Source organism: Rhineura floridana, chromosome 9 (genome assembly GCF_030035675.1).
Source record: "Rhineura floridana isolate rRhiFlo1 chromosome 9, rRhiFlo1.hap2, whole genome shotgun sequence".
Lineage (NCBI taxonomy): Eukaryota > Metazoa > Chordata > Lepidosauria > Squamata > Rhineuridae > Rhineura > Rhineura floridana.
The window spans coordinates 39,423,372-39,450,352 of NC_084488.1; positions in this window are offsets into that span (position 1 = coordinate 39,423,372).

The window sequence follows — 26,981 nt, forward strand, 5'->3', positions numbered from 1 at the left end:
CCAACACCTTGAATTGGGCCCGGAAAACAACTGGAAGCCAGTGTAGATCGAACAACACTGGCGTGATGTGGTCCCGGCGACGACTGTTTGTGAGTAATCGAGCCGCCGCATTTTGAATAAGTTGTAGTTTCTGGACCATTTTCAAGGGTAACCCCACGTAGAGCGCATTACAGTAATCTAATCGAGAGGTGACCAGGGCATGTACTACCAGTGGGAGCTGATGAACAGGAAGGTAGGGTTGCAGCCTACGTATAAGGTGTAGTTGGTACCAAGCTGCCCGGCTCACAGCCGAAATCTGAGCCTCCATGGACAGCTTGGAATCAAGTACAAATAAAAGGAACAGCCTAAAAATAAAATAGCCCACAATGGGTTATGTGTGAATGTTCCTCCCAAACAATGCTACTTTAAAAAAAAGAAAAAGAAAAAGAAAAGGTTTTCACAAATAATGTTTTGAAGACACAGTTGGAGATGATGGCTTATACACTGAAAATTAGCCTTTGCATGTAAAACTACATGTCCAGCAGCAAATGCAGGTCTTGGAACTGTTGAAGTGAAGAGGCTGTAGCTCTATGGAAGAGCAACTGCTTGGCATGCAGTAGATCCCATTTTCAGTCCCCAGCATCTCCAAGAAAGACTCCGGCTGAAATGCTAGAGTGTCATTTCCAGTTGGTGTAGACAGCACTGAGCTAGATGAACCCATGGTCTGACTTAGTATAAGGCAGCATCCAGTCTTCCCATGTAACTGGCTGCTACTTCTCCTTTGCAAAGCAGCAAAGGGAGGGCCAATTAGCAATGGGGAGTGTTTTATCCCTTATTCTGCCCAGCACTCTCTGGCTACTTTCCCCCCACTTGATAATGTGCATCTAGGTACCATGTTTTGCATGCTTGCAAGGGAAAGTGGTGGAATAAGGGTTAAGAACATTCCTCCTACTCACTGAAACTTGCCCCACTCCACACACAACCATTCTGTAGTGGAGACCTAAGGACTGCTGGCCAGACTCATATTTATCACTGGCCAAGTTAGTTTCACCCTAAAGTCGTTTCCCTGTATTTGAAGAGGTTAAGGTGTCAGACTACAACCTGGGAGACCAGGGTTCGAATCCCCACACAGCCATGAAGCAAACTGGGTGACCTTGGGCCAGTCACTGCCTCTCAGCCTCAGAGGGAGGCAATGGTAAACCCCCTCTGAATACCGCTTACCATGAAAACCCTATTCATAGGGTCGCCATAAGTCGGAATCGACTTGAAGGCAGTCCATTATTTATTTATTTATACATATGTGTAACAGTAGTTCTCAAAACTTCATAGAATTTGTTTTTTTCAAGGATGTGTGAATGAACAGGGCTCTACAGGATTACCAATCCTATTTCTTATCTATTGTGCCTGTAATAATCTTAAAACTGAGCTATTAGAGCTGAGAGAGAGAGCAATTTCAGAGTGGCTAAAACATGTAGCACTTAACAAAAAAAAGCCAGCCCCTTCCTTGTCAGCAACTGTCAGCTGGGGGGCAACTGGGCTCCTTGTGACTATGCAGCTTGCCTACAGCTGCACAGGTGGAAGGGCACGTAACCCCTGAGCCACTCTCTGTGGGGGTGATCTTTAGCTGGCCCTAGACACCCAGGAGACACGAGCAGGGATTTGAACTCACAGACTCTGGACTCCCAGCCAGGCTCTCCTCCCCACTGTGCTATACAAACAGCTTTAAAAACACCTTCCAAAGCAATTCCAACACAGGTGCAGACTGGGCTAAAGTCTCTACTTAAAAGGCTTGTTGAAAGAGGAAGGTCTTCAGTAGATGCCGAAAAGATAATAGATGTGGTGCCTGTCTAATATTTAAGGGGGGGATTCCAAAATGTCAGTGCTACAACACTAAAGGTCTGCTTCCTATGTTGTGCAGAGAGGATGATATCTGCAGGAGGCTCTCACCTGCAAAGCACAGTGATCGACTGAGTATATAAGGGGTAAGATAATCTGTTTCATCCAATAGTACTTGCAATTGCTGCACCACAACCCAATTATCTTCCCTAAAAGGGGGTATTAGCAACCAGGTGATAGTTGTCACAAACCAATGGATCCAAGGTGGGCTTTCTCAGGAGCAGTCGGATCATTGCCTCTTTCAGGGTGGCTGGAACACTTCCTTGCACAAAGACATGCTGACCACACCCTGGATCCACTTGGTCATACCCATTCAGCAAGCTTTAATAAGCCAAGAAGGTCAAGGGTCAAGATGATATGTTGCTGGTCACTTCATAGCAAGCACCTTGTCCATGTCATCAGGCTTCATCAACTGAAACTGATCCCAAGTAGCTGCAACAGATGTTGCACTGGACACCTCACTGGGGACTACAGTAGATGGGGATGGAGCATCAAGATTGCTATAGAGGCGAGCAACTTTGCCTTGCAAACAATTCACAATGGGCCTCCAAAAGATCTACATTTCCTGGAATTCTTCTTATTCATGCATGCAGTCCATCACCTGATGTAGATGTAAGCTGGTTCTCTTCTGCCATTCAATGTTTCTGCCTCTTTCTTGGGGCTGGAGAGTATGTCTTTTGACACAGGGATGTAACTGTTCACCCCATGGTTACTGATCACCTTCCTCACTGTAACTTTTAGAATACTCACTGCAAATCGCCTTATCCTCCCTGACACCACCTGGAAATATGCAGTAGGGTATGGAAACTCACAATGTGCCAATCTATGTGACAAGTACATCTACATAGGAATCAGTCAGCCTTAAACATATCTGTCTCTTATTGTGTGAGGGCTTTTTTGTTTTGTAAGTGAAATGGCAACCTCAAATTACCAACTTGGTTGGTATTTTAAGCTGAGGGCTGGAGTCCAGAACGCTCATCCCTGTAAAACATTAATGTACCAGCATGTTGGCAATGCAAGCAATTTATTTAAAGATTTCCTGGTAGTGATCCAGCTATTTCTACAGCCAGAGGAATTAATGAAAATAATTATGGACTTCATTCTTCCTTTAACTTTAATACATGCCCTCTTATTTCAATTATTCTAAATTTGGATGAAAGCTTATAGAAATTAATAATGAGTTCATTTACATTTCAATAGGTTCATTATCATTTTGGCTACTGCTAATTGTAATTCACAGCAAAGAAAGACCTCCTTAGAAGCAAGATCCAATTCTCCCTGTCTGCATAGCCCCTACATTCATTAAAAAATCTATTTTCATTATTCATTCATTTATTTTTGCTTCCACATTAAATTTGCACTCAAAATATCCCATTTGGCTCCCAAGCTATATAATAAAAAAGAGTCTTGCATTATTATTACTATAATCCAAAAACCTCTGGTTTAAAAATGTTCCTATAGCTGTGTATATATTTCTATCAAGCTCTAAAAAGCAGGGGAAATGGGCAGCAATAGTGCATGCACCAGGAGTGTGGTAGTCCACACCTCCTCTCTGAGATACTGTGCTGCTCTACAAATTTGTAAAAATGCAAACACAATTTGGGTTGCTCTTTCATAGTTCAAACCATTACACGTGTAGCTTGGAAGAATTTGGTAACATTTGCCTCTGAACATATGGTGAGTGCTGGCAACACATGCAGTGAACCCAAATAACAGGAACAAGACATGTGCTGGTTTCATTTTAGCAAGGAGGAAGCAACAATATAAAAAGACATTTGATTGATCTTTCACAGTCCAATGCGCTTTCTGTGTAACTTGGAAGAATTTGGTAATATGTGCCTCTGAGCATAGCTGCATTTGGTCCAAATAATAGAAACAAGACATGTGACACGGAAAGTAGATTGTTCTAAACATTATTCTAAACAAAATACAAGAAAGTCACAGCTGATTATATCCCCAAAAACTATATTACCAGTATTTTAAAATCATTGCATTTTACAGATTAGCCTGGGTAAGAGAATGATACAGGAGACACTTGCAGTCTCCCATCCATATAAAAATTACTCTTAATCTTGCTTAGTTAACCACTACATTATCTGCAAAGCTGCAGAGCCACAACCTGCTGATTTAAATCTCCTTTTCTGGGATATTATTATTATTTGTAAATTGTGTGCTACACATCGTTTATATCAGTAAAATTTATATTAAACTTATGTACGTATATATATGCATACATTTTTTTCCAGAGAGCTGGTTGTTAAACATTTACCAGCACACCACTGAATGTATCCGTACATTATTCTGTACATTAGGTTGCAGTTGACTATATCCCTATCAATTTTATTACTAGCATTTAAAAAAAACATTGTATTTTATAAACTAGTGCTCTTTAAGCTCTGCAGGTGCCTCCTGCAGATATCATCTTATCAAGAGGTCCATTCCGCACAACATAGGAAACGGACCTTTAGTGTAGTGGCCCCTACCCTTTGGAATTCCCTCCCCTTAAATATTAGACAGGTACCATCTCTGTTATCTTTTCACTGACTACTGAAGACCTTCCTCTTTCAACAAACCTTTTAAGTTGAGACCTTATCCCAGTCTGCATCTGGGCTGGAATTGCTTTTTAATGTTTTTAAACCTTTTTTAAAAGATGTTTTTAAAGTTTTTAAAAATGTTTTTAAAGATGTTTTGTTTTAATATATTTTAAAGTCTGTTTTTATGATATTTTAAAATGTTTTTTTAGTGCTTTTGTTTGCCGCCCTGGGCTCCTACTGGGAGGAAGGGCAGGATATAAATAAAATAAATAAATAAATGTGATTTTTAAAAATAATTTAAAAACAACCACTGCATTTTTCTACATGAAAACACCAAAAGGCCCTCCTCCCATGATCAAGCTACTAAATGAGACTACAAGTGCTGTAAGTTTTGTCTCTTTTTTAAAAACTGAGGATAAAAAAAAATCAGGTGAAAACGGCTTGGGAAAAAAGTGCACTGAACTTCTGGGTTGTTTCCAACTGATTTTTTGATGTTAACCTGTTGATATTCCCCGAGTTCTCAGAATATTGGCCTAAAACTTGGCACGTTTGTTAAGCAAGCATTTGAGTCCAGCAGTATAGGATATGTAGTACAATATATATATATATATACATATATATATATACATATATATATATTATATTTTATTATATTTTATTATATTTTATGTATTTTAATATATTTTAATGTTTTTGTGATTTTACTGTTTATAATTTTATTATGTACGTCTTTGATTTTATTTTTGTAAGCTGCCCTGAGTGCCCTGTTATAGGGTAGAAGGGTGGGATAGAAATATTTTAAAATAAAAATAGATAAATAAATAGTTTTCCATTCCCATTTGTGTTTATGGAAACCACCAGAAGGGCATGGGGGGTATTTTCAATTTAATATGATAGAATTCTGTTTTATCACATCAGCTATAGTGTACAGGGGCTATTACACCTGTATAATTATTATTTCAGACTGCTTTTGTGTCCAACTGTTTTCTTAAACACAAAGGTGCCTTAAACACCAACTATTGCCTTAAATATATCTTTTGAATACAGCAAGGGCAGAGACCCTCTCACTTGAGGGGGAAAGGGATTTGACGTTGTACAAGTTGTAGACAACTTGAAATCAATGGGTCTTAAACTTTAGTTTTGTTGATTTCTATGGGTCTCCTTGAAGCATGACTAAATCTGGGTCTGGCTCAGAATATTCTAACCATTTCAAAATAAAATTTCATGGAACCCTATATTGGAAAATGCCACCTGGCACTTCCTCCTGGTCTCTCCCTGATGTGGCTTAGGGAAAATAAAGGGGAAGAGAAGAGTTAATGGTATCACATTAAAAAAATTCCAAATTAAAGCTATGAGTTCAGATGTTCCCCTTCACCCAGAGCAGAGGTGGGGAATCTTCAACCTGCACGCCTAATTAAGCCCACAGGGCCTCTCCATTTGACCTGTGAGGCGGTTTCAGCTTAAGCCACACCCACTTGCTCTACATGTCATGTCATATATGTCAGGTGTGGGGCAGTTAAAGGTGCGGTTTAGACTAAAGTGGTGGTCCCTGCAAAGCCAATCAGCTGATCGGCAGTGCTTGCAAAGCCTCTTGTGCAGCCCTTCCTAAGCACCAACTATTAGTTGACAGTTGGTGCCTCGGTAGCTCTCTGTGTGCAAGGCTTCTCCAGAAGCAACAACCAGCTGATGTCAGTGCTACAGAAGGGCTGCACACACACCTCTGCCAGGCAACCCTAGAGAAAACCTGCCACTACCAGGCTTGATGGAGAAATAATCTGTCCTGTTAAAATTTAGCTTCCTATGTACCTAAGAAGCCTACAGAACATGGGCATGTTATCTGAAACATTCTGTTCTTTTTAGGGGCGAACCGCAATTAACACTTGTAGCAATACCCGTTCTCTTAAAAACAAAGCCACTATGACAGGACAGAGCAGACATCCATTCCCTATTCCAAGTCATGTTCCAAGCAGCTTTTCCTCCCTCATGATCCAAATGATGTGTTTGTGATGTCAAATATACATTTATAACCCCATAGGGATGGGTAGCTGCTTCATGGGGAAATTTGTTGTGAAAATGGTCGGCAGGGAAAAAGTTAAGTGCTCTCTCTCCTCTGCTACTTCATTGCTCCCTCTAAAGTGGCTTTACTATTTTTTTTTATTTAAAAAATGAAGTCGAGTTGGGCCCTATTAGCATGTTGTTTGCAATTCTATCACACTTATCCAGGAGTAAACCACACTGAATAGACTAAGGCTTATTTCTGGATAAACATTCTGGGTAGGATTGCAATGTCAGATAAGCACAGAGATCTTCCTGATTTCATTATGAATCTGCTTCCCTGAAATGTCAAGGTCTTGCTTTCAAGTATTTACTGGCATAGGTAAATAATGTAATATTACAAAAATGTAACACTAAGGCAATTTAAAGATTATATATTCACTAACATGTTTGCTTCCAATCTGCAACTTAAATATTTTAAAAGTCTCACATTTTTTTCCCTTTGTGGAATCATAGTCACCTTTGTCTGACTGAGTACACAAATCTGCTTCAATTATCTGGACTCCTTTCAGTTTAGCATTTCCCTCCGGATTTCACCTGCTTCTGTCGGAGGTGTAGTTGTCCAGGGTCTCAGGGGGTCTTAGACCCCTTGCTTTTTTGGGAGCAGAGTCCCAGCATGGTCCCTATATCTCCAACATCCTACAAGCCAATCAGCATGAAAGGGGAGTGTGTTAGCACTGAAAAATGTCTTCTTTGTTCTTTCATTCTGACTGGAGCCAATCAGAGTGAAAGGAGATGAGTCAGCCACTGAGAAGACTCTTTTGAGTAGCTACTGCTCTTCACTTTCATGCTTATTGGCTCCTAAGGACATATGTTGTTGTGGGAAAAGGCATTAACAAGGATCTCATTGTCAACTCAGCAGCAAAAGTCAGGTGTGTGACTATCATGAAGGGACCTTGCACTTCTGAATTTGCCATTACACTACTGGGCTCTGTACACATCTGGATGGTGCAACCTAACCTCCATCCAAAAGAGTAGAACCCAGCACTGTAAGCACTGGATCAGCTGCCATCAATATCCTTCAGTAAAGTAGGTGCCAGAAGTGATACCTCATTCAAATGATTTTCTTCACTGACTGTTAACCAGGTGATGTGTGATTTTATGGTATTTGACTCTGGAAAGCATTCACTCAGCATGGCTATCTACCTCCATCTAGTGCCAGAAAACATTCTTAAGTCTTAGGAAAGCAAGTGTCAAAAATTGATGAATAAATCAGCTCTTAAAATTAAACTCTGCTGGGTCCTTTGCATAGATGTCAGTTCTTCAGAGTCTGCCTTACAACAGAGGCTTTCAAACTGTACTCTAGGGAATTCTGGTGCTCCTCAAAACCTTATCAGAGGTTCTTAAATTAGAAAAGGACGGTTTACCTGTGACCCTCTAGAATGGTTTTGGACTCTAACTCCCATCAGCCCCAGCCAGTGGCCAACGGTAAGCGGTGATGGAAGGTGTACTTCATCAACATCTGGAGGTTCACAGGTTTCCCATCCCTGAATTGGAAGATTAGTAATGGCAGACAAACTTCCCTGAAAACGGTTTGCCCTCCATTTCCACTTAGGGTTGCCAGGTTCATGGCCTGAGACTGATCCTGTATCTTTAGGAGAAGAGAAAGTCAGCCAAGTGCAGGTGTTCTTGCAACACTGTAATGGGAAAAACCACAAGGTGGAATTCTCCCTCCCCCCTGCACAACTTTTAAAGATACAGAAGACCTCTTTGTTGCCAGGCCTGGACTCCAAGAGGTCTTCTGTATCTTTAAAAGTTGTGCAGGGGGAAGGGAGAATTCCACCTTGTGGTTTTTCCCATTACAGTGTTGCAAGAACACCTGCACTTGGCTGACTTTCTCTTCTCCTAAAGATACAGGATCAGTCTCAGGCCATGAACCTGGCAACCCTGTTTCCACTGGACTTACACAAACAAAGGTCATGCAGGCTAATGAGGAAGTCCAACAAGCCTAATTAATATTCCATTTTGGACACTGGTTAGTGTAATTTGACTAGGTGCTGTTGAGAAGGCCCAGGTTAAAATCTCCAGGATTTCAGCCAGGAAACTCAATACCCTGGTCTAGTTATAATTTCTGCGTCTAGCCTACCTCACTGCATTGTTGTGAGGAGGGATACTTATCCCTTCCCTGCTTGCTGATACTTCCCTACAAAAGCCCCTGAAGTCATATGAAACTGTTTTTCTCTCAGTCAGGACCCCAAACTGGCTATAAGCCCAGTTGAGGGGGAGTAGATGGGGGATTTTAAGAGGAGAATCAGTAGGCTCAGGAAGGATTTATTTCCCATCTGCCCACAGATTCTCCCCTGCAAGTGATTCTACCCACATCCCTGTATTTGCATTTTGAGCAAACACAGGTTTGGGGACATAGATTTACCAAAAGAACACGCTGTTCCACCCTCAGCGCAACCAGGATGGCAGACTCTTCTCACAGTCAGTGCAATCAGATCATTTTGAGAAAAGTTAGCAGAGAACAGAGATTTTATGCACACATACAAAAATGTACTGCAGGTTAAAAACATGAAAAGAAAAAATGGGTATATGCAAACTATGCCAACTTTTTGCTTGCAAGGAAAGCATACAAATTAGCTGTGACTCTCTGATGTATCCATTTACAGTATGGTCACTATCTGCTCCCATTATAAATACATATACGTCACATTTTGGTTTTGGTTTCAAGTGTTCTTGTGATTGCTTTTATTTTAAAAATAGTTTTACTGATTATATTATATCATTTTATGATTGTGTTGCATGCCACTCTGGGTCATTTTAGCAGTAGAGCAAGGTATGTATGTGATGGTGATGATTATGAAGATAATGGCAAAAATGTAGTTGATGAAGGTATGTCAGTGTTAGAGATGGAGGAGAAATTCAATTCACTTTGCATTTAAAGGTGAACCCCACCTGATTCACACTTTCCAAAACAATATGCACAGCGAAACACAACCATCCTTCAAAATTTACAATTCTCCAAATTTTGCAGTGCATTCTCCAGCCAAGTACAAAAATGCATATACTAGGGTAAAATGTGATTAAAATATACATATTAGCAAAAATAACATTAAAAAGCATTATATCACAGAAAGGTGCTTTGCAAAAATATTCTATTAGGCAAAATTGCATATAAAGACATATATAAGGAGAAATTAGCACTAAACTGCTGGTGAATTTACAGGAGGACTTTTTTTAAAAAATGCAAATTTATGCAAAAATGTGGAGAACTGAACTTAAGACTGGAAAAATTAGAAACAGTGAGAAACTGAAATTGACAAATGTGCCCTTCCCTAATCATCTACTTACTGTCCTATGTATTTTCATCAAAGCCCAGTTCAAAGTTCAAATAAATACAAAACAGCTAGGTGGCTAACTGCTACAGCATCTCAAAGTATTATTGATTGTGAGGGATCTTGTCTCCTTAGCTGCAGACTAGATGGTCAACAAGGCCTCTTCATTTGCTAGTAGTCAAATGGATTTTTGAAAGAAGCACACAACTCTTTTCTTCATTCAGCACATTCTCCTAATGGCTTTGAAATACAAAGCATGAAAGAAAGCAAGAGCATGCTTTTACAGCCATTAATGCAACTGAAGCAGCCCCAATAATTGCACAGGCATCATCAGTCCCAGCAGCTGAATGATTGCTAATGTTTTCAGCAGCAATGGCTGAACCAGCATTAATTCCATTTCCATTTCATTCATCCATTGCTGTGACATTCATCCGCAAAAATTTGGTTGACTCATTTGCATTCTGTTTTTAAATGTCCATCTTCATGCACACTTTGCCGCACATACTATTACTTCAGCTTAACAAAACCTTTTCTTGCTTTTCACATCCAATTCTGTTTTCACAGAATGCAAGGAGGGAGCAGGTATATGGTCCGCTCTGTAAAAAAGAATGTTCATTTTTCTTTTGGACAACATTTTCCCCCTAACCAGAGCAGAAGAAGCTGCCCCATTGGTCCATCTAGCTCAGTACCGTCTAGTAAACAAAGGCCCTTACCATATATGGAGCAAGAAATGCCAGATGTCCAACTGGATTTAGAAAGGGAAGAGGTACCAGAGATCGTATCGCAAACATACTTTGTGTAATAGAACGGACCAAGGAATTTCAGAAGGAAATCACCCCGTGCTTTATAGATTACAGCAAAGCCTCTGACTGCGTAGATCATGAAAAACAATGAAATGCTTTAAAAGAAATGGGGGTGCCGCAGCATCTGATTGTCCTGATGCTCAACCTATACTCTGGACAAGAGGCTACTGTAAAGACAGAATACGGAGAAACCGAGTAGTTCCCAATCGGAAAGTGTTTGAGACGGGTGTATTTTATCACCCTATTTGTTTAATCTATACATAGAATATATCATACAAAAAGCAGGATTGGACCAAAATGAAGGAGGTGTGAAAACTGGAGGAAGAAATATCAATAATTTAAGATATGCAGACGATACCATACTAGCAGAAACCAGTAATGATTTGAAACGAATGCTGATGAAAGTTAAAGAGGAAAGCACAAAAGCAGGACTACAGCTGAACGTCAAGAAGACTAAAGTAATGACAACAGAAGAGTTATGTAACTTTAAAGCTAACAACAAGGACATTGAACTTGTAAAGAATTCCAGTACCTTGGCACAGTCATTGACCAAAATGGAGACAATAGTCAAGAAATCAGAGGAAGGCTAGGACTGGGGAGAGCAGCTATGAGAGAACTAGAAAAGGTCCTCAAATGCAAAGATGTATCACTGAACACTAAAGTCAGGATCATTCAGACCATGATATTCCCGATCTCTGTGTATGGATGTGAAAGTTGGACAGTGAAAAAAGCTGATGGGGAAAAATCAACTCATTTGAAATGTTGTGTTGGGGGAGAGCTTTGCGCATACCATGGACTGCGACAAAGATAAATAATTGGGTGTTTGAACAAATTAAACCAGAACTATCACTAGAAGCTAAAATGATGAAACTGAGATTATCATACTTTGGACACATCATGAGAAGACATGATTCACTAGAAAAGATAATAATGCCGGGAAAAACAGAAGAGAGTGGAAAAAGAGGAAGACCAAAGAAGAGATGGATTGATTCCATAAAGGAAACCACAGACCTGAACTTGATTCCATAAAGGAAGCCATAGACCCAAACAGGATAGTTTATAACAGATGCTGTTGGAGGTCACTGATTCATAGGGTCGCCATAAGTCGTAATCGACTTGAAGGCATATAACAATAATAACAGACAGCTGCGGCTGTTTCTGGACCAGGTTAGCCTGACCACTGTTGTCCACGCACTGGTAACCTCCAGGCTGGATTACTGTAATGCACTTTATGTGGGGCTGCCCTTGAGGTTGGTCCAAAAGCTGCAGCTGGTGCGAAATGCAGCAGCAAGACTGCTCACTGGGGCAGGGTATCGCCAGCATGTCACCCCACTGCTGAAAGAAATGCACTGGCTGCCCGTTTGCTACCTGGCCAAGTTCAAAGTTCTAGTTTTGGTGTACAAAACTTGGAACCAGGATACGTGAAAGACCATCTTACTCCTTATATACCCAGTCGATCACTGCGCTCTGCAGGTGACCGGCTCCTGCAGATACCATCTTATCAGGAGGTTCGTTCTGCACAATATAGGAAATGGACCTTTAGTGTGGCGGCACCTACCCTGTGGAATTCTCTCCCCTTAAATATTAGGCAGGTGCCATCTCTGCTATCTTTTTGGCGCCTGTTGAAGACTTTCCTCTTTCAACAAGCCTTTTAAGTTGAGACCTATCCCAGTCTGTGTCTGTGTTAGAATTGCTTTTAATATGTTTCTTTAATAATATGTTTTTAATCCTTTTTTTAAAAAAGATGTTTTTAAAGCTTTTTTTAAAGTATTTTTAACGTTGTTTTGCTTTAATGTATTTTAAGGTCTTTTTATGATGTTTTAAAGTGTTTTTAGTGTTTCTGTTTGCTGCCCTGGGCCCCTGCTGGGAGGAAGGGCGGGATGTAAATCAAATAATAAATAAATAAATAAATGAATAAATAATAAACAAGCATAAAACTTGTGTTAACCAACTTAAAGGAAAAAGAAAAACTAGACCCCAGTTCCCTTTCAAGGCCCCTTCTTAGAAGCCATTATCCACACAGACAGAAAGTCTCAAGGTAGGGAGTAGGGAGACTGCCAACTGCTGGAGCTACAGGGGCGCTGAAGGATGATAACAGAATAGGATAGGATTTTATTTATTTTATTTATTTTATTAGATTTTTATACCGCCCGACTAGCATTAGCTCTCTGGGCGGTGTACAACAAAATATAAAAATACAAAACATCTCAAAATCTCATAATAAATACAGCATAAACATATATAAAAACAAGAAATCAGAAAACAATTACAACAAAATTTAAAACTAAAACAAGTTACATATTAAAACGCCATAGCAAAGAGGAAGGTCTTAACCTGGCGCCGAAAGGACAACAATGTCGACGCCATACGCACCTCTTAGAATATGATGTGCTGTAGCTTTCTGTAATTTTCCACAAGAACAATGCTTTTTGCTTATGCTCTAGTCTAAGGCTTGCAAATGTGTATAAATGTATGTGTTAACTTTTTCTCAGGGAGTTCCTCAGTCCAGTGATGACCTGTTGGAATATCCCCAATTCATTGGTTAATACAGACTTATAACTGCTAAACTCAGAGTGGTTATTTTCAACAACAATTTGATGTCACAAACAGGATTGGCAACACTGGCTCCCTAGACCCCCTTTGCTTCCCCAACCCGCCCTAGTGTGCACCTGAGGGTAGAGGACCCTTTTGAAAAACCCTCAGCAGGGTGGCTTAAGGCATTTTGGGTTTGCCCATAGCAAGCTGATCGTTGGTTATAAAATCTTTGTTTATGACTGCTGCTCTATTGTCCGGATTTTAACCTTGTGACCACCAGCTGCTTTTTGGACTTTAACTTTGTAGCCACCAGCTGCTAGACTGACCTTTTGCAAACCGCTGGTGAAGATGGGTAAGAGAGCCATGTTGCCTGTCCACTCCCTCTTTCCCGAATTCTTCTGAATAGCTGTACATTGAGTGCTCTTGGGGCTTGTTTGTTCTGAAAACCTTCCCTTTGTGTCTGTCTAAAACGTCTGCTAGAATGGGATCAGGTCAGTCAAAAATTCCAAAATCTCCTCAGGGCTCTCCAGCTCTTTTTATGTACGATTATGGGCCCCATTCCTGTAAACTATTGCAGAAATAGCATCATTATACCAGTAATGACTGTACCTTGCAGTTCCCTGAAGAAGGCACTTTTGATTTGTTTAAATTGAGTCACTTAAGACAGAACCTCCAGGACAAACATCCTGGTCAAATGGATGCCTGGTATTTATGGAATGGTGAAGCAGAAAAACGCCACTCTGAGTCCCTGCAACCCAGTCATACCAACAATGTAAACCGGTTACGAAAACTAATAAAAACTAATACAAAAAAAAAAATTGGCTGAAAAGGACAAATTGGCAAGTCCTCCACATTATGGTATAAACAAATTGTATCCAGTTCTTCCCATCCCGGGCAGTGAGGTGGAAAATATCCTTGACTCATGGTACCCAACCCCAGCCACTCCACCTCCTGCAGGTCAAGTAACGCCGCCGCCACCTCCACCCATGTTTTATTCACCACCAGTTCCAGCACAGCCTTTAAGTCCTGCAACAGTTCCACTTGCTACTCCAGCCAGTCCCACTCCTTCTGTTTTGGGAAACCTGGACTCTTTAGTAGCAGAAGCCATAAACAATGGCTCAGTTTCCCCAGAAATGGACTGTTGCCTAGTGAAGTAAGGACTACTTTGTGTACCACTGCAAATTAACCAGCGGCAGATCCAGGCACCAGGCAGCCCCTCCAGCAGGCCCTTGATAGACTCCTTAATTCCATCAGCACTATGTGCTCTATATGAATAGATTGGAACCAAATTCAGGCCTGTTGCCAGCACCCTGATGAATATTCAGTAGATTTTTTTAGCCGCGTGGAAGCAGCATTTCGCGAACATTCAAGAGCTGATGATCCTGTTCAGAACATGAGAGGCTTGCTAGTACAAACTTTTGTGGACAATTGTAACAAAGAAATTTCTGCTGGCATCCGGAGTAACATGATAGGGTGGAGAGGCGCAGAAATACAAGCCATTAAAGATGCAGCCACTCATTTTCATGACAAAAGGATTGCTGAGGAATCTAAGGATCTGGCCCTCGGGATATTATAGACTCATCTGTAGCCCGCTGTGAAGAGTTCGCCAGGCACTTCCAAGATAAGATCGCATGCATTCGTCGGGACTTAGACTCCAATATTATAGCAGCTGGTCCTAATGAAGCATCCAGATCACGGTCTTGTCCTCATTTATTGGATGAGTTTCAGTCGGTGCAGCTCGAGGATGTTGACAAGATCCTTGGACTGGTGCGGGCGACCATGTCTGTTCTAGATCCTTGCCCCTCTTGGCTGGTGAAAGCTGGCAGGACCGGAACCGCCGGCTGGGCCAAGGAGGTAATAAATGCCTCTTTAAGAAAGGGAGTGGTCCCTGACTGCCTAAAAGAGGCAGTGGTGAGACCGCTCCTGAAGAAACCCTCCTTGGACCCAGATAACTTGAACAACTATAGACCTGTGGCGAATGTTCCGTTCCTGGGCAAGGTTCTGGAACGGGTGATTGCCGGCCAGCTCCAGGGGCTCTTGGATGACACTGATTATCTTGATCCATTTCAATCCGGTTTTAGGCCCGGTTTTGGCACCGAAACAGCCTTGGTCGCCCTGTATGATGACCTTTGTCGGGAGAGGGACAGGGGGAGTGTGACTCTGTTGATTCTCCTTGATCTCTCAGCTGTTTTTGATACCATCAACCATGGTATCCTTCTGGGGAGACTCACGGAGTTGGGAGTCGGGGGTACTGCTTGGCAGTGGCTCCGCTCCTACTTGGTGGGTCATCACCAGAAGGTAGTGCTTGGGGAACACTGCTCGACACCCTGGACTCTCCATTGTGGAGTCCCGCAGGGATCGGTACTGTCCCCCATGCTTTTCAACATCTACATGCAGCCGCTGGGTGCGGTCATCAGGAGTTTTGGGGTGCATTGTCATCAGTATGCTGATGACATGCAACTCTATTTCTCCTTTTCATCCTCTTCAGGTGAGGCTGTTAACGTGCTAAACCATTGCCTGACCACAATAATGGACTGGATGGGGGCTAACAAACTGAAGCTCAATCCAGACAAGACCGAGACGCTGTTGGTGAGTGCCTTCACTGCCCAGATGGAGGATGTTCATCCTGTTCTTGATGGGGTTACACTCCCCTTGAAGGAACAGGTTCGTAGCTTGGGAGTCCTTTTCGATCCTTCCTTGTCTCTCGAGGCCCAGGTGGCCTCGGTGGCACGGCACGCTTTTTACCATCTTCAACTGGTAGCCCAGCTACGTCCCTATCTGGACAGTGATGACTTCGCCTCAGTTGTTCACGCTCTGGTAACTTCTAGGTTGGACTACTGCAATGCGCTCTATGTTGGGCTGCCCTTGAAGATAGTTCGGAAACTACAGCTAGTCCAGAATGCAGCGGCCAGACTACTGACGCGGACCAGAAGGTCCGCTCATATAACACCCATTCTGGCCCATCTGCACTGGCTTCCTATTTGTTTCCAGGCTAAATTCAAAGTGCTGGTTTTGACCTATAAAGCCCTACACGGCATGGCACCGCAATACCTGGTGGAACACCTCTCCCAATACGAACCTACCCGTACACTGCGCTCGACATCTAAGGCCCTCCTCCGAGTGCCATCCCATCAAGAAGCTCGGAGGGTGGTGACCAGAACTAGGGCCTTCTCGGTGGTGGCCCCCGAATTGTGGAATAGTCTCCCCGATGAGGTACGCCTGGTGCCGACACTGCTATCTTTTCGGCGCCAGGTGAAAACCTTTTTATACTCCCAGGCATTTTAAAATGTATCTTAATAATTGTTTTTATCGTGTATTTTAAACAGTATCTTATTATTGTTATATTTTGATGTTGCTTGGTTGTTGTCGTTTGTTGTTTTGACTTTTGATTCTGTTATATTTACTGTATTTATATATTTTGCTTGTTTTATCTTTTATGTACACCGCCCAGAGAGCCTTTTTGGCTTAGGGCGGTATATAAATTAAATTAAATAAATAAAATAAAATAAGGTGAAAAACAAAATTAAAACTGATGTCTCTCCAAGTACAGAATTTCCAGACTCCTATGCCCCGGGGACCCCATCCAAACTCCAACCAGCAGAGACCATCTGGGCATCCTAGGCAACCCCAACAGTGGCCCAATGTCCCCAGAGACTCCTGTGCCTATTGTCAGCAAAAGGATCACTGGAAGGCTGATTGCCAAAGCAGACCGTATCCTCGACCCCTCAATCCTTCAGCCACTCCTTTCAACCCACCACCCCTCCACACAATAGGGGTACCAGGAGATCCAAACTAACATAACACTTTCACCTTTAGTTCCTATTGACCAAACTGGTCCTTATATTAATGCTGTCATAAATGGTGTTACTAGTCCCTTTTTCGTACTCTGCTCTGCCGATTCTTCTCTTCTTGAACCTACTTTTTCTGTTGTTACTGCAATGGGGGTGGAGGAGCAACCCATTCCCCACCCTCTCTCTAAGCCTGCCTCAATTCAATTGGGACCTCTCACGGCAGACCATGTGTTTTTGTTAAGCTCCTCTGCCCCTTTGAACCTGATGGGATGAGATCTCCTTTGTAAATTAGGTGAAACCATTTATTGTTCCCCTGATGAGGTCTATCTGGATTTACCAAATTCTGCTACTGTTTCCCTTATGGCTGGTTTACTTGACGGGCAACAAGAGCCAGATCTGTCAACCTCTCTCCTTGACCTTTCTACCTTGCCCGACACATTGTGGGCAGCCCATTCTAATAAAGTAGGGCTGCTAAAAAGCGCTGCCCCAGTTAAAATAAGGGTAAACTCAAGGAGAAATCTGCCATCAGTGCCACAGTATTCCTTGTCTCGTGAAGCAGTAGAAGGCATCTACCCTGTAATTTCTGCCCTTCTTGAGCAAGGCATTGCCTCCCTGGGCTCCTGCTGGGAGGAAGGGTGGGATATAAATCAAATAATATATAAACAAACAAACCCATTTTACTGTCATTGATTTATGTTCTGAGGAGATCCTCAGTCCAATGATGGCCTGTTGGAATATCCCAATGCATTGGTTAATAAAGACATAACTGCTAAACTCAGAGAGGTTATTTTCCACAACAGTCGTAAGTTGTTACGTAAAGAAAAACACTGTTGGGATAACCACATATCTGTCAAAAGAGAGTTCCACAATTGGGTCACTGCTACCAAGAAGGCCCTGTCATGCATCACCACCCCGCAGGTGGTGTAGTACACAACTGTCGTTCCACATACTATTAGCCTGAGACAGTAGCAGTGATTGTGTAGTGATAACTGCACCACAAGAGAAACGGGAACACACACACCCTTCCCCAAACCATACAGTGCAGAAGGATAGCACTTGTATCTTCATATCTATTTGTGCATCATGGTCAGGATGTGCATTTGGTTGTCACATCTGCATCCAATCTGCGTGCATAGTTCCTGATCCACAAAGAAATCCACACATGGAAACCTGCCAATCATGTTTTAAGGATGTGGCTGGAACTGTTTGAATTCCAAAGCAAGTCATTCAAAGGTGTTGCATATGTGTCTCAATTTTAAGCAAGGCCCTTCAGCTCTTTAAACTGTTCATTCCATTGACATTGTCCATATTACCCATATCTGACATTTATATAATTGCTATTTCAAAATCTGAATCCCACTACAGCTGACTTGATTTTTACCACCTTTATTAACAGCAGTCTCAAGAGTAACATTAGTTGCTGCCTGCTCCAGGTGCTTAATATTTAAAGAGTATTTCCCCAACATTCACTCATCCATTTGCTGTTTGTGAAAGACTTGACAGCTAGTATTATATCGAAATTACATGCCTGATCCAGGAGTCTATGAACATTTTCCTTTCATTGACTGATGTAGTTCTGATTCATAGCCTTGTTTGCTTTTGGAAGGATTGGCACAAGGAAAGAATGAGGCATCTATTAATTAAGAAAGTAGACTCTGATAGAGCTGGGATGATGATTGTCAGTGCTTCCAACCATGCAGACAATTCACAGAATCTCATGCTCATTCCTTGAATGCTATCTGCACAGGAATCAAATTGGAGCTGCAGAATAACAACTCTCCATGGGGAAAACTCTAATGGCATTCAATCATTTCCTAATGCTTGAAATTTCTATGACATATTTGACATGCTCCTAATTTCCATTTACATCTTACATTTGGGAAAAGATTTACCTAATTACTTACATTCTCTCCAGGAAATAAAGATTATACAGCCACAAGAGTGGCTGTATACTATGGCCAACATGGATTTTTCACATTCTGCAATCTTAAATTGAAAATACCCCCATGCCATTCTGATGCTTCCCACAAGCTCATTTCAAAACAAAACCTTACAAAATTTATAGTCTTGAACTCAGAAATGCCTGCTTAACAACCCTCTAAATTTTCATTGTGATACACAAAATAGTCAGAGAGAATTGAGAGTTCAAAATGTAAAAAGAGGGGGGAAACAGACACCTTTTAGACTTTTTTTCTGTCAGAGTCCTCATAATCTGTTGAAATTAATTAAAAATCAGCCATGTTCACAGAGTACCTCTAATCCTATTACTGACCTTGACCCATACTTTGACTTTCATCTTCTGCATTTTAAAAGTTAAAAGAAAAAGTCTGGGTGATTTTTAATTAATGTAAGAAATTTAACATTGAAGTCAATTATAAGCCCGAGCATGCTCAGTAAGAACCAACTGTCAGTGTTCTAAAAGCCAGACTCATAGCTGTTTGGCTTGGCTAATCAGGTGGCCACATCCATGCCAGAGCTTTATTTCACTTGAGACAGTCATGGCTTCCCCCAAAGAATCCTGGGAAGAGTAGTTCGTGAAGGATGCTGAGAGGAGACTGCTATTCTCCTAACAGAGCTCCCATGGCCAGAGTGGTTTAACAGTCAGCCACTCTGATTGAAGCTCTGTGAGAGGAACAGGGCATATCCTAGCAACTCTCAGCCTGCTATGCTTAAACCACTCCACTTAAGAAAAGGTGGACATGGTCAATTAAAAACAGAAAGCACACCTAATAGGAGGTTAACCTAGTGGGCTTTTATTGAAGAGAGACTGTAACTTCAATTTCCATTTGGAAAATGAATCAAGCACTTTTGTTTTATATACATCCGGCCCGGCAGGGGTTATTTCCTATCTGAAAACCAACAAACACTTTTCTCCTTAGCATATGGTATGTTATTTAATAATAGAAAAAGAAGAAGATGCAACAGTCCGCAAGAACAAATGGTTGGAAATTGCTCTGCATGTACATATGTTTTTCTAAAGCATCTATAGGAACTGCAGTTCAATCACAGACAGACAGACAGATAGACAGATAGAAGCTTGCAGGGACCATTGTTCTTTCTACATGGATCTTTAAGATATGGATCTTTAAGACACTTACATTATTTAATTGTTGTTGTTTTAAGTTAGGCTGTGAACATACTCATTGCCAGAGCAAAGCATTTCCATTAGCCATGCCTGGAGAGGGAATGGGTTGATCTTGTCAGCTCTTCACTGAGACAGCAGTGTCAGTGGGGGTGCAGGCAGGGCTGGAGATTCCTTGGTAATTGCCAGGCCGTAAGTCGTCAGCCAGCAGCTTGGCTATAAATCTGCCAGGCTAGCAAGGAGGAAGCAAGATAAGGGCAGAGGCCGTTCAAAGCTTACGTGCCAAGCCAGAAATCCAGAAGAGTTGTCAGTGAAGGTCTGGGTCTAGTTTGCCGAGAGATCAGTCCAAGTCAAGGTTCAGGGGATAGGAAGACACACAGTGGTCACACCTGACGTTGTAGTCAGCAACAAGCTGAACCCAAGGTTTGACTTTTAAGGAGCAGGTTTGTCAGCAGGTGTGAGCCATCAGCGTTTTGGCCTTAAGTGGACAGGCCTGCCCCTCTTCTGCCTGACCTTCTGTTGTCTACGTTCTGCAGGTGAGGGGGGAGTATCCTGTTCACTGCCTGCGTCTGGCTGAAGGGCTTCAGCTGTGTCTGGGGTGCTCTACAATACAAAAGTTTATTTGCGGTCAAAGACCCATAAAAATCGGCGGTTAATATACAATAGTTGGAAGTGTGGGAATGGGATTAAAACAAACTAATAAATAATACAGAGTTAATACAAAAATATAAAGGAATTTAAAGTAATTGTTACAAGAATAAATAAAATAGTTGTTCTCAAGTATCATCAAGGGATCTGATAATTAGAGTTTCAATGTTAATACAATCACTTTAAAAGGTTTGAACGTTTAAGCTGAGCTACATACAGATATTTAGCTACTGCTCTCGTATGTTGTTCGTTCAGACCGCTCAAGAGGCAAGTTATGAGTTCCTTAGAAGATTTACTTGGGTATTTTTCTATAATTGGAAAAATATAATTATGATGTTCCCGAGTATATAATGGACACTCCAACAAGGTATGAGAGAGCGTTTCCATTACCCCCTCATTACACCAACATAGCCGTTGATCATACGGAATTCGCTTATATCTACCATCCATTATTGAAGAACTTAAGCAGTTAAATGTAGCTTTTATGAACATATGACAATATTTAGGAATTAACTGATAATTAAGATAGCTCGGATACTTAAGGGGGTCAAAGGATAAAGCATGGTACAAGGGTGAGCAAGTTTTAAAGGCTGCTGCTGTATCGGTTTGTCTGTCTATATCTTTTAGTCTGGAGCATATGGTATTTCTGGCAGTAGTTATGTCAAGAGAAGCTAGATATTGTGAGGAGAGACCTAAATGAGAAAGTTTATCAGAGTACGATGACATCCATCTGGAAGTAAACGTATCTCTCCAGATTTTAGCTAAGTATCCTGGGATTTGGTTGTATGCAAGTTTACACCAATAATTAAAGGCTAGTATCCAGGCCTTACAACCGATCGAAGTTAAGCAGAGTTCCAATCTCATCGCTGCACTCAGGACGCAATTTGGTAGTCCTAAAATTTGGCGCAGAAAGGTCGAAAGCACTGCTTCTAAAGATGGTTTAAAGGCAGCAATCCAAAGAGGGACCCCATATAACAATTGGGGAATAATCTTTGTGTTGAACACTTGTATAGCCGCCGGAATAAACTGTCCCCCTTTAGTGAAAAAGTATTGAATGATATTTTTTGTTGTGTTTCGGGCTGTCATCATTGCCCCGCGTATATGCGTTTTCCAGGAGATATTTGACTGGAATGTAATGCCCAGATATTTGTAAGAGGGTACCTGGGCAATTCTTTGCCCATCTATTAACCAGTTGAAGACTTTTGGTGACTTGGAGAAGGCTACAATTTTAGTTTTACTATAGTTAATGGCTAGTTGGTTTTGTGCACAATATGCCATAAAAGCACGAAGCAAGCGTTTTAGGCCGATTCTGGAGAAGGCTAGTAAGGCCACATCATCGGCATAGAGCAATATTGGACATCTATGCTTGTTAATCTTAGGAGAATGGAAGGAAGGGGAAAGACAACTATTTCTCATATCGTTAAGGAAGAGGTTGAAAAGCAGGGGCGCTAAAACACAACCCTGCCTTACACCTTTCATAATAGGGATGGAATTAGACAACCCTCCTTCTATGCCACAGCGAATTCTGAGGGAGGTGTTTTTGTGAAGATTGTAAATAAGAAAGAGCAGTCTTTTCTCGATCGTTGTACTCGCTAATTTGTTCCATAGAATATTCCTAGGTATCGAGTCAAAGGCCGCTCTTAGATCCACAAATGCTGTGTATAAGCCACTGCCCACATGATTCCTGTACTTCTCCGCCAGGTGGAATAATAGGGCACAGTGATCAATTACCGAGCGACCCCTTCTAAACCCTGCCTGTTCGTAACCTAGAATGTTTTCTTCTTCTATCCATGAAACCAGTCTGTTTTTCAGATAGATAGCATATAATTTTCCTATAACGGAAAGCAAACTGATTGGTCTATAGTTATTAGGGTCTTCTCTGGGACCTTTTTTGTAGATTGGTATGATTATGGCTTCACTCCAAGCCGGAGGAATAAGGCCTGTATTGTTTATTAATGTAAATAGATTGGCCAAGACCGGAGCCCACCAATCTTGATGATTTTTAAGTAGCTCTGGAGGTAAGTTATCTCCTCCCGGTGCCTTTGACGCTTTGAGCTGAGAAATTAGGTCTATTATTTCAAGATAGGAGACTGGATTCCAAAGTGGCACCGATTTTAGATCAAAGATAAATGAGTTATTTGGTGTTGCGTATAATACATTTTTCTGCGTAGCTATATAATGTTATTCCCATATATAGGGGGGGATATTACAGGGGATGTAATTTGTAGGCCTAAGGTTTCCAGATATTAAAGACCAAAACTTTTTTGTATTTTTAGATTTAACTGCTTGTATTAGAGAATTCCAGCCTGCCTTTTGGAATTGTCTCTTTTTGTTTGCTATTATTAATTTATATTCGTTTTTAGCTTTGTAGTATTCCAAAGGAAGATTTATAGAATTGCAGTGTCTATATTGTAAGTATAATTGTTTTACATGTATTTTTGCTTGGTTGCATTCCTGGTCGAACCAGTGGGGCAAATGCATATTAGATTTTGTTTTTTTATAATTGGAATTGGAAACAATGGAATTTAAAGCTTCCGTAAGTGAAGTATATGTAGATAATGCCTTTAAATTACTAGTGGTATTGCTTAGTTGGGATTGTAGTGCCAATGCAGAAGGGGAAACAAGAAACTCTGCTACTTTGGAAGCTACAAAAGAGGACCATTTGTGTCTTTTATGATATTGTCGTGCGGGATTAAATGACAAGTTATAATTCCGCTCTAGTCTTATTTTCTCATTTATTCGAATTGCGCAGGTTAACGGCAGATGGTCACTATCTTGCCTAGTGCCTATTGCAAAGTTATCTATAGCCTTGAGCAGTCTGAGAGGAATTATTATGTAGTCTATGACACTACTTCCTCTGTTGGAAATAAAAGTGAATTCATTAGAAGACCCCCAAGTTTCTAATCCATTTAGAATTACCAAATCACGATTCCCTACCATACGGGTTAAGCAAATGCCTGAAAAGTTTACTCTGTTGTCTTTAGAGGATCTGGCTTGGTGATTGACAAACCGTTCCTTATCCTCCCCCCCCCCACAGTTTAGATGAGAATAAGGTATCATTGTTGGGGCCAGTTCTGGCATTAAAATCGCCCATGAAAATTGTTAAAGCCTTCGGGTAGCGGATCTCCAATTTTAATACATAGCTGTCTAGTTCTTCCCACATTTGATCAGTTTCTGCCCTTGCTGTGGAAGGGGGAATATAAACATTAAACAATAGCAGAGATAAAGACTGAAATGTAAGTATTACCGCTATAGCAATATTTTTACAGGGGGTTAGTTTTACCAGTTGCATCTTAAGTGAGGTAGAAAGTAGGATTACTAGGCCACCCTTTGCTCTGCCTTTTCCTTCCGCTGATACATGGTATGCTGGGAGTTCTATAGAAGTGTATCCATCCAAGGTTATTGCTGACGTGATCCATGTTTCTTGCAAGCAAATGACATCAAATTTATGTAAATAGCTATTCATGTCAGGGTTGTTAAGTTTAGAGGACCAACCCACAATGTTCCATGAGATACATTTTAGGGGTAAATCCGCCCCAGACCTTTTTCTGATAAAGGGTGCAGAGGGAGGACTAGGAGATGGCATTAAATTCTGTGGCATGGCTACTGTCTCTAAGGCGGGTCAATGCATTACTTCTATTTGTTCCAGAAAGCCAGTGTGATCAACAAATACTGCTCCTGACTGGTTAACTATATGTTGTTTGATGTTATTTGTTTCCTTTACTTGCAATGGCATTACATCCGATGAGCTGTGCGGGGACTGCCTCTGCGTTCTTATGTTATTCCTTTCATTTTGGTCACTCAATAGATGCTGAATTAATTGATAGAATTTGTCAATGATCAGCGACCGTTGAGTGGTTGGTAACTGGGAATATAATTCCTTAAATTGTAATTCTTCGGGGATTAATTCACTCAATAAAGTAGTTGAAGATTGGGACACCGCAGGCAATACCGGCAAAATCGGACCCATTGTCGTATTATGTTGTGTGTGAGCTCCCAAGTTATCTGTGGTGATGGAGGAGGCAGTCACGAGCGAAGAGTCTTGAGGAGAATTGGTTTGTATTAGTGAAATAGGTGAAATTGAGTTGATGTAATATCTCTGTAAAAATAAACCTCTTTCTTCAATTTTTTCTCTTATTGAATATATCCGATTGACATCTGCTATAGAATGAAAAGTGATTATCATGCGAAGGTAGTCAGAATCCAAAGATATATTAAGTAATGACCTAATATAATTTGTATTATGTAAAGGTTGCATCAGTTGGGAAAACCACTTATCCAAGGACGTTATACTTGGATTTATAAGGTTACCTCCTGAATATTTTCGCTTATAAGACACTGCCAATTTGTTCCTTTGCAGAACTAGATTCCATGGTTGTGCTTGCCTATTAATAGAGAGTACTCTTGGGTATGTTTCTGGCAGTTGGAGTGTTGACTCCAGAGTGTTACCTGTGTTATCAGTTCTGTTCAGTGTATCCAAGCTGATGTTATTGCTCTGTTGGACAGTTATTTTTACAGTCTTATTTGAGTGACGTTTGTTAGAAGAAGTTGAGTTTTTTGAGTCTATAAGTTTAAATAGTGGCTTAAAGTTCATTTTGTTATTAGTTGACGATTTGGTATTTGTGATATTCTTAGTTTTCTTAGTCTTTCTATTGTTGTTTAAAGTTCCATTTTTAGTGTGCTTTTTCTTTGCTGACTTCTTGTCTTTTTCCTTTATGTCTTTCAGTTCCAATCCCTGTTGTTTCAAGTTGGTAGCAGGAGATATTAAAGAACTCAGTCCGTTTTGCTCCTGGGAAAGATGAGGGCTTAATGCATTCACTAAGGTCGTAAGTAAGTTGTTTGTTTCAACAAGAAATCCTTTGACAAGACGTAATTTTTCTGAGATGAGGGCATGCCAGCCTAAGATGGCGTTCGTAGAAGCCGGGGGGGGGAGTAGATGATTGAATGTTTGCTTCAGGGCTCAATATAGGCATAGATGTTAATTTGCTTTGTGCTTCTCTTAGAGAATCAAGAGAATCCAGAGTAATCATCTCTATTATTGAGCTCTCTGACCCCTCCTCTGAGACACATTTAAAACCGGCGTCATGAAGTTCCTCTGCCAAGGATTTGGCTGCTATCTCTGCTGCATATGCTTGCACTGAAAAGGTATTTCCTAGCGTCCATTCGTGTGGGGCAGTTAGAACGGGATCGTTTTGTATAACATTTTTAGTGGGAGCTGAAGTATAAGATAGATCTTTTTCACACATGAAATAGTCTGTAATTCTTGTTTGAGCATTACTCTTCATTTTATCACCCTCCATTACACGCCCACCTCCTTTGGTATTTCCTTAATGAGCAGTTGTCTAGCCGGGGCTTATCGGCGTTTCGAGTCTGAATACAAGTTAAAGAAAGGAGTCTAAAGTTTGTTTGATATATATGCTGATGTAGCAAAAGCTACTAAAAGAAGTCAGCTATAGAAAAAAGGTAACAAATTGCTGCCAGTAAGATTAATTAGCAAGTTATGTTGAGAATAACGGAGCGGCTGAGAAAACGCCTCTTACCGGAAGAAGTACTGGAAGGAGATTCTGTCTGGGGTGCTCTGCAGCTGAGGGGGAGAAGGAGCTGGGTTCTCAGGAGTTTCCTCCATTTCTCCTTCTGGGTCTGCTGCTTCTGGGTCTGCTGCTGTTACTCCCGAGTCATCCTCGTCTGATGAGTCCTCTGACGGGGCCATGACAGATCTGCTGATCAGTTGCAAAGTCACTTTGAAGCTGATCCCACCAGGTTGTACAGTAAAAAAGGGGTGGGGTTTGACTAGCGTCATGTGCTGCCATTTTCAGAAGAGAGAGGTGGAGATGCACTGGAACCAGCAGAAAAGTGAGTGTGTTTCTACCCATAGTTGTGCTATTCTGCCATAATGAAAATTTGGAATTTCCTACGTCACAACCTCCCTTCCCAAAAATTTCCCTGCTCCTTTGCCTGCTGCCCTGCAGAAACATCTCCCAGTTAAGTGAAAAGCAGGTAGAGAGGAAAGGTGAAATAAGTGTTTGTATAAAGCATGTTGAATGTGCCTTGCAAACATGGACAATATGTCAATACAGTAGAGGAAGGGTAGCCAATGTGGTGCCCTCTGGGTGTTGTCAGGCTCACAAATCTCATCAGCCTCTGCCAAGATGGCCAATGGATGATGGGAAATGGAGTCCGAATCTGGAGGGCACCGTACTGGCTACCACTGCAATAGAGAGTACATAGAAAAATGGATGGGGAATAGGTGGATGGTGCTGCCTTGCTGATAGCAGGAGTGACCATCATAGAGAAACAAGGGTGTAGTACTGCAGCGTTAAAGGCACAGTAATAATTTTGTGCTGAAAATTAAGGAGAATTTCTAATCTGCATGTTTTTAA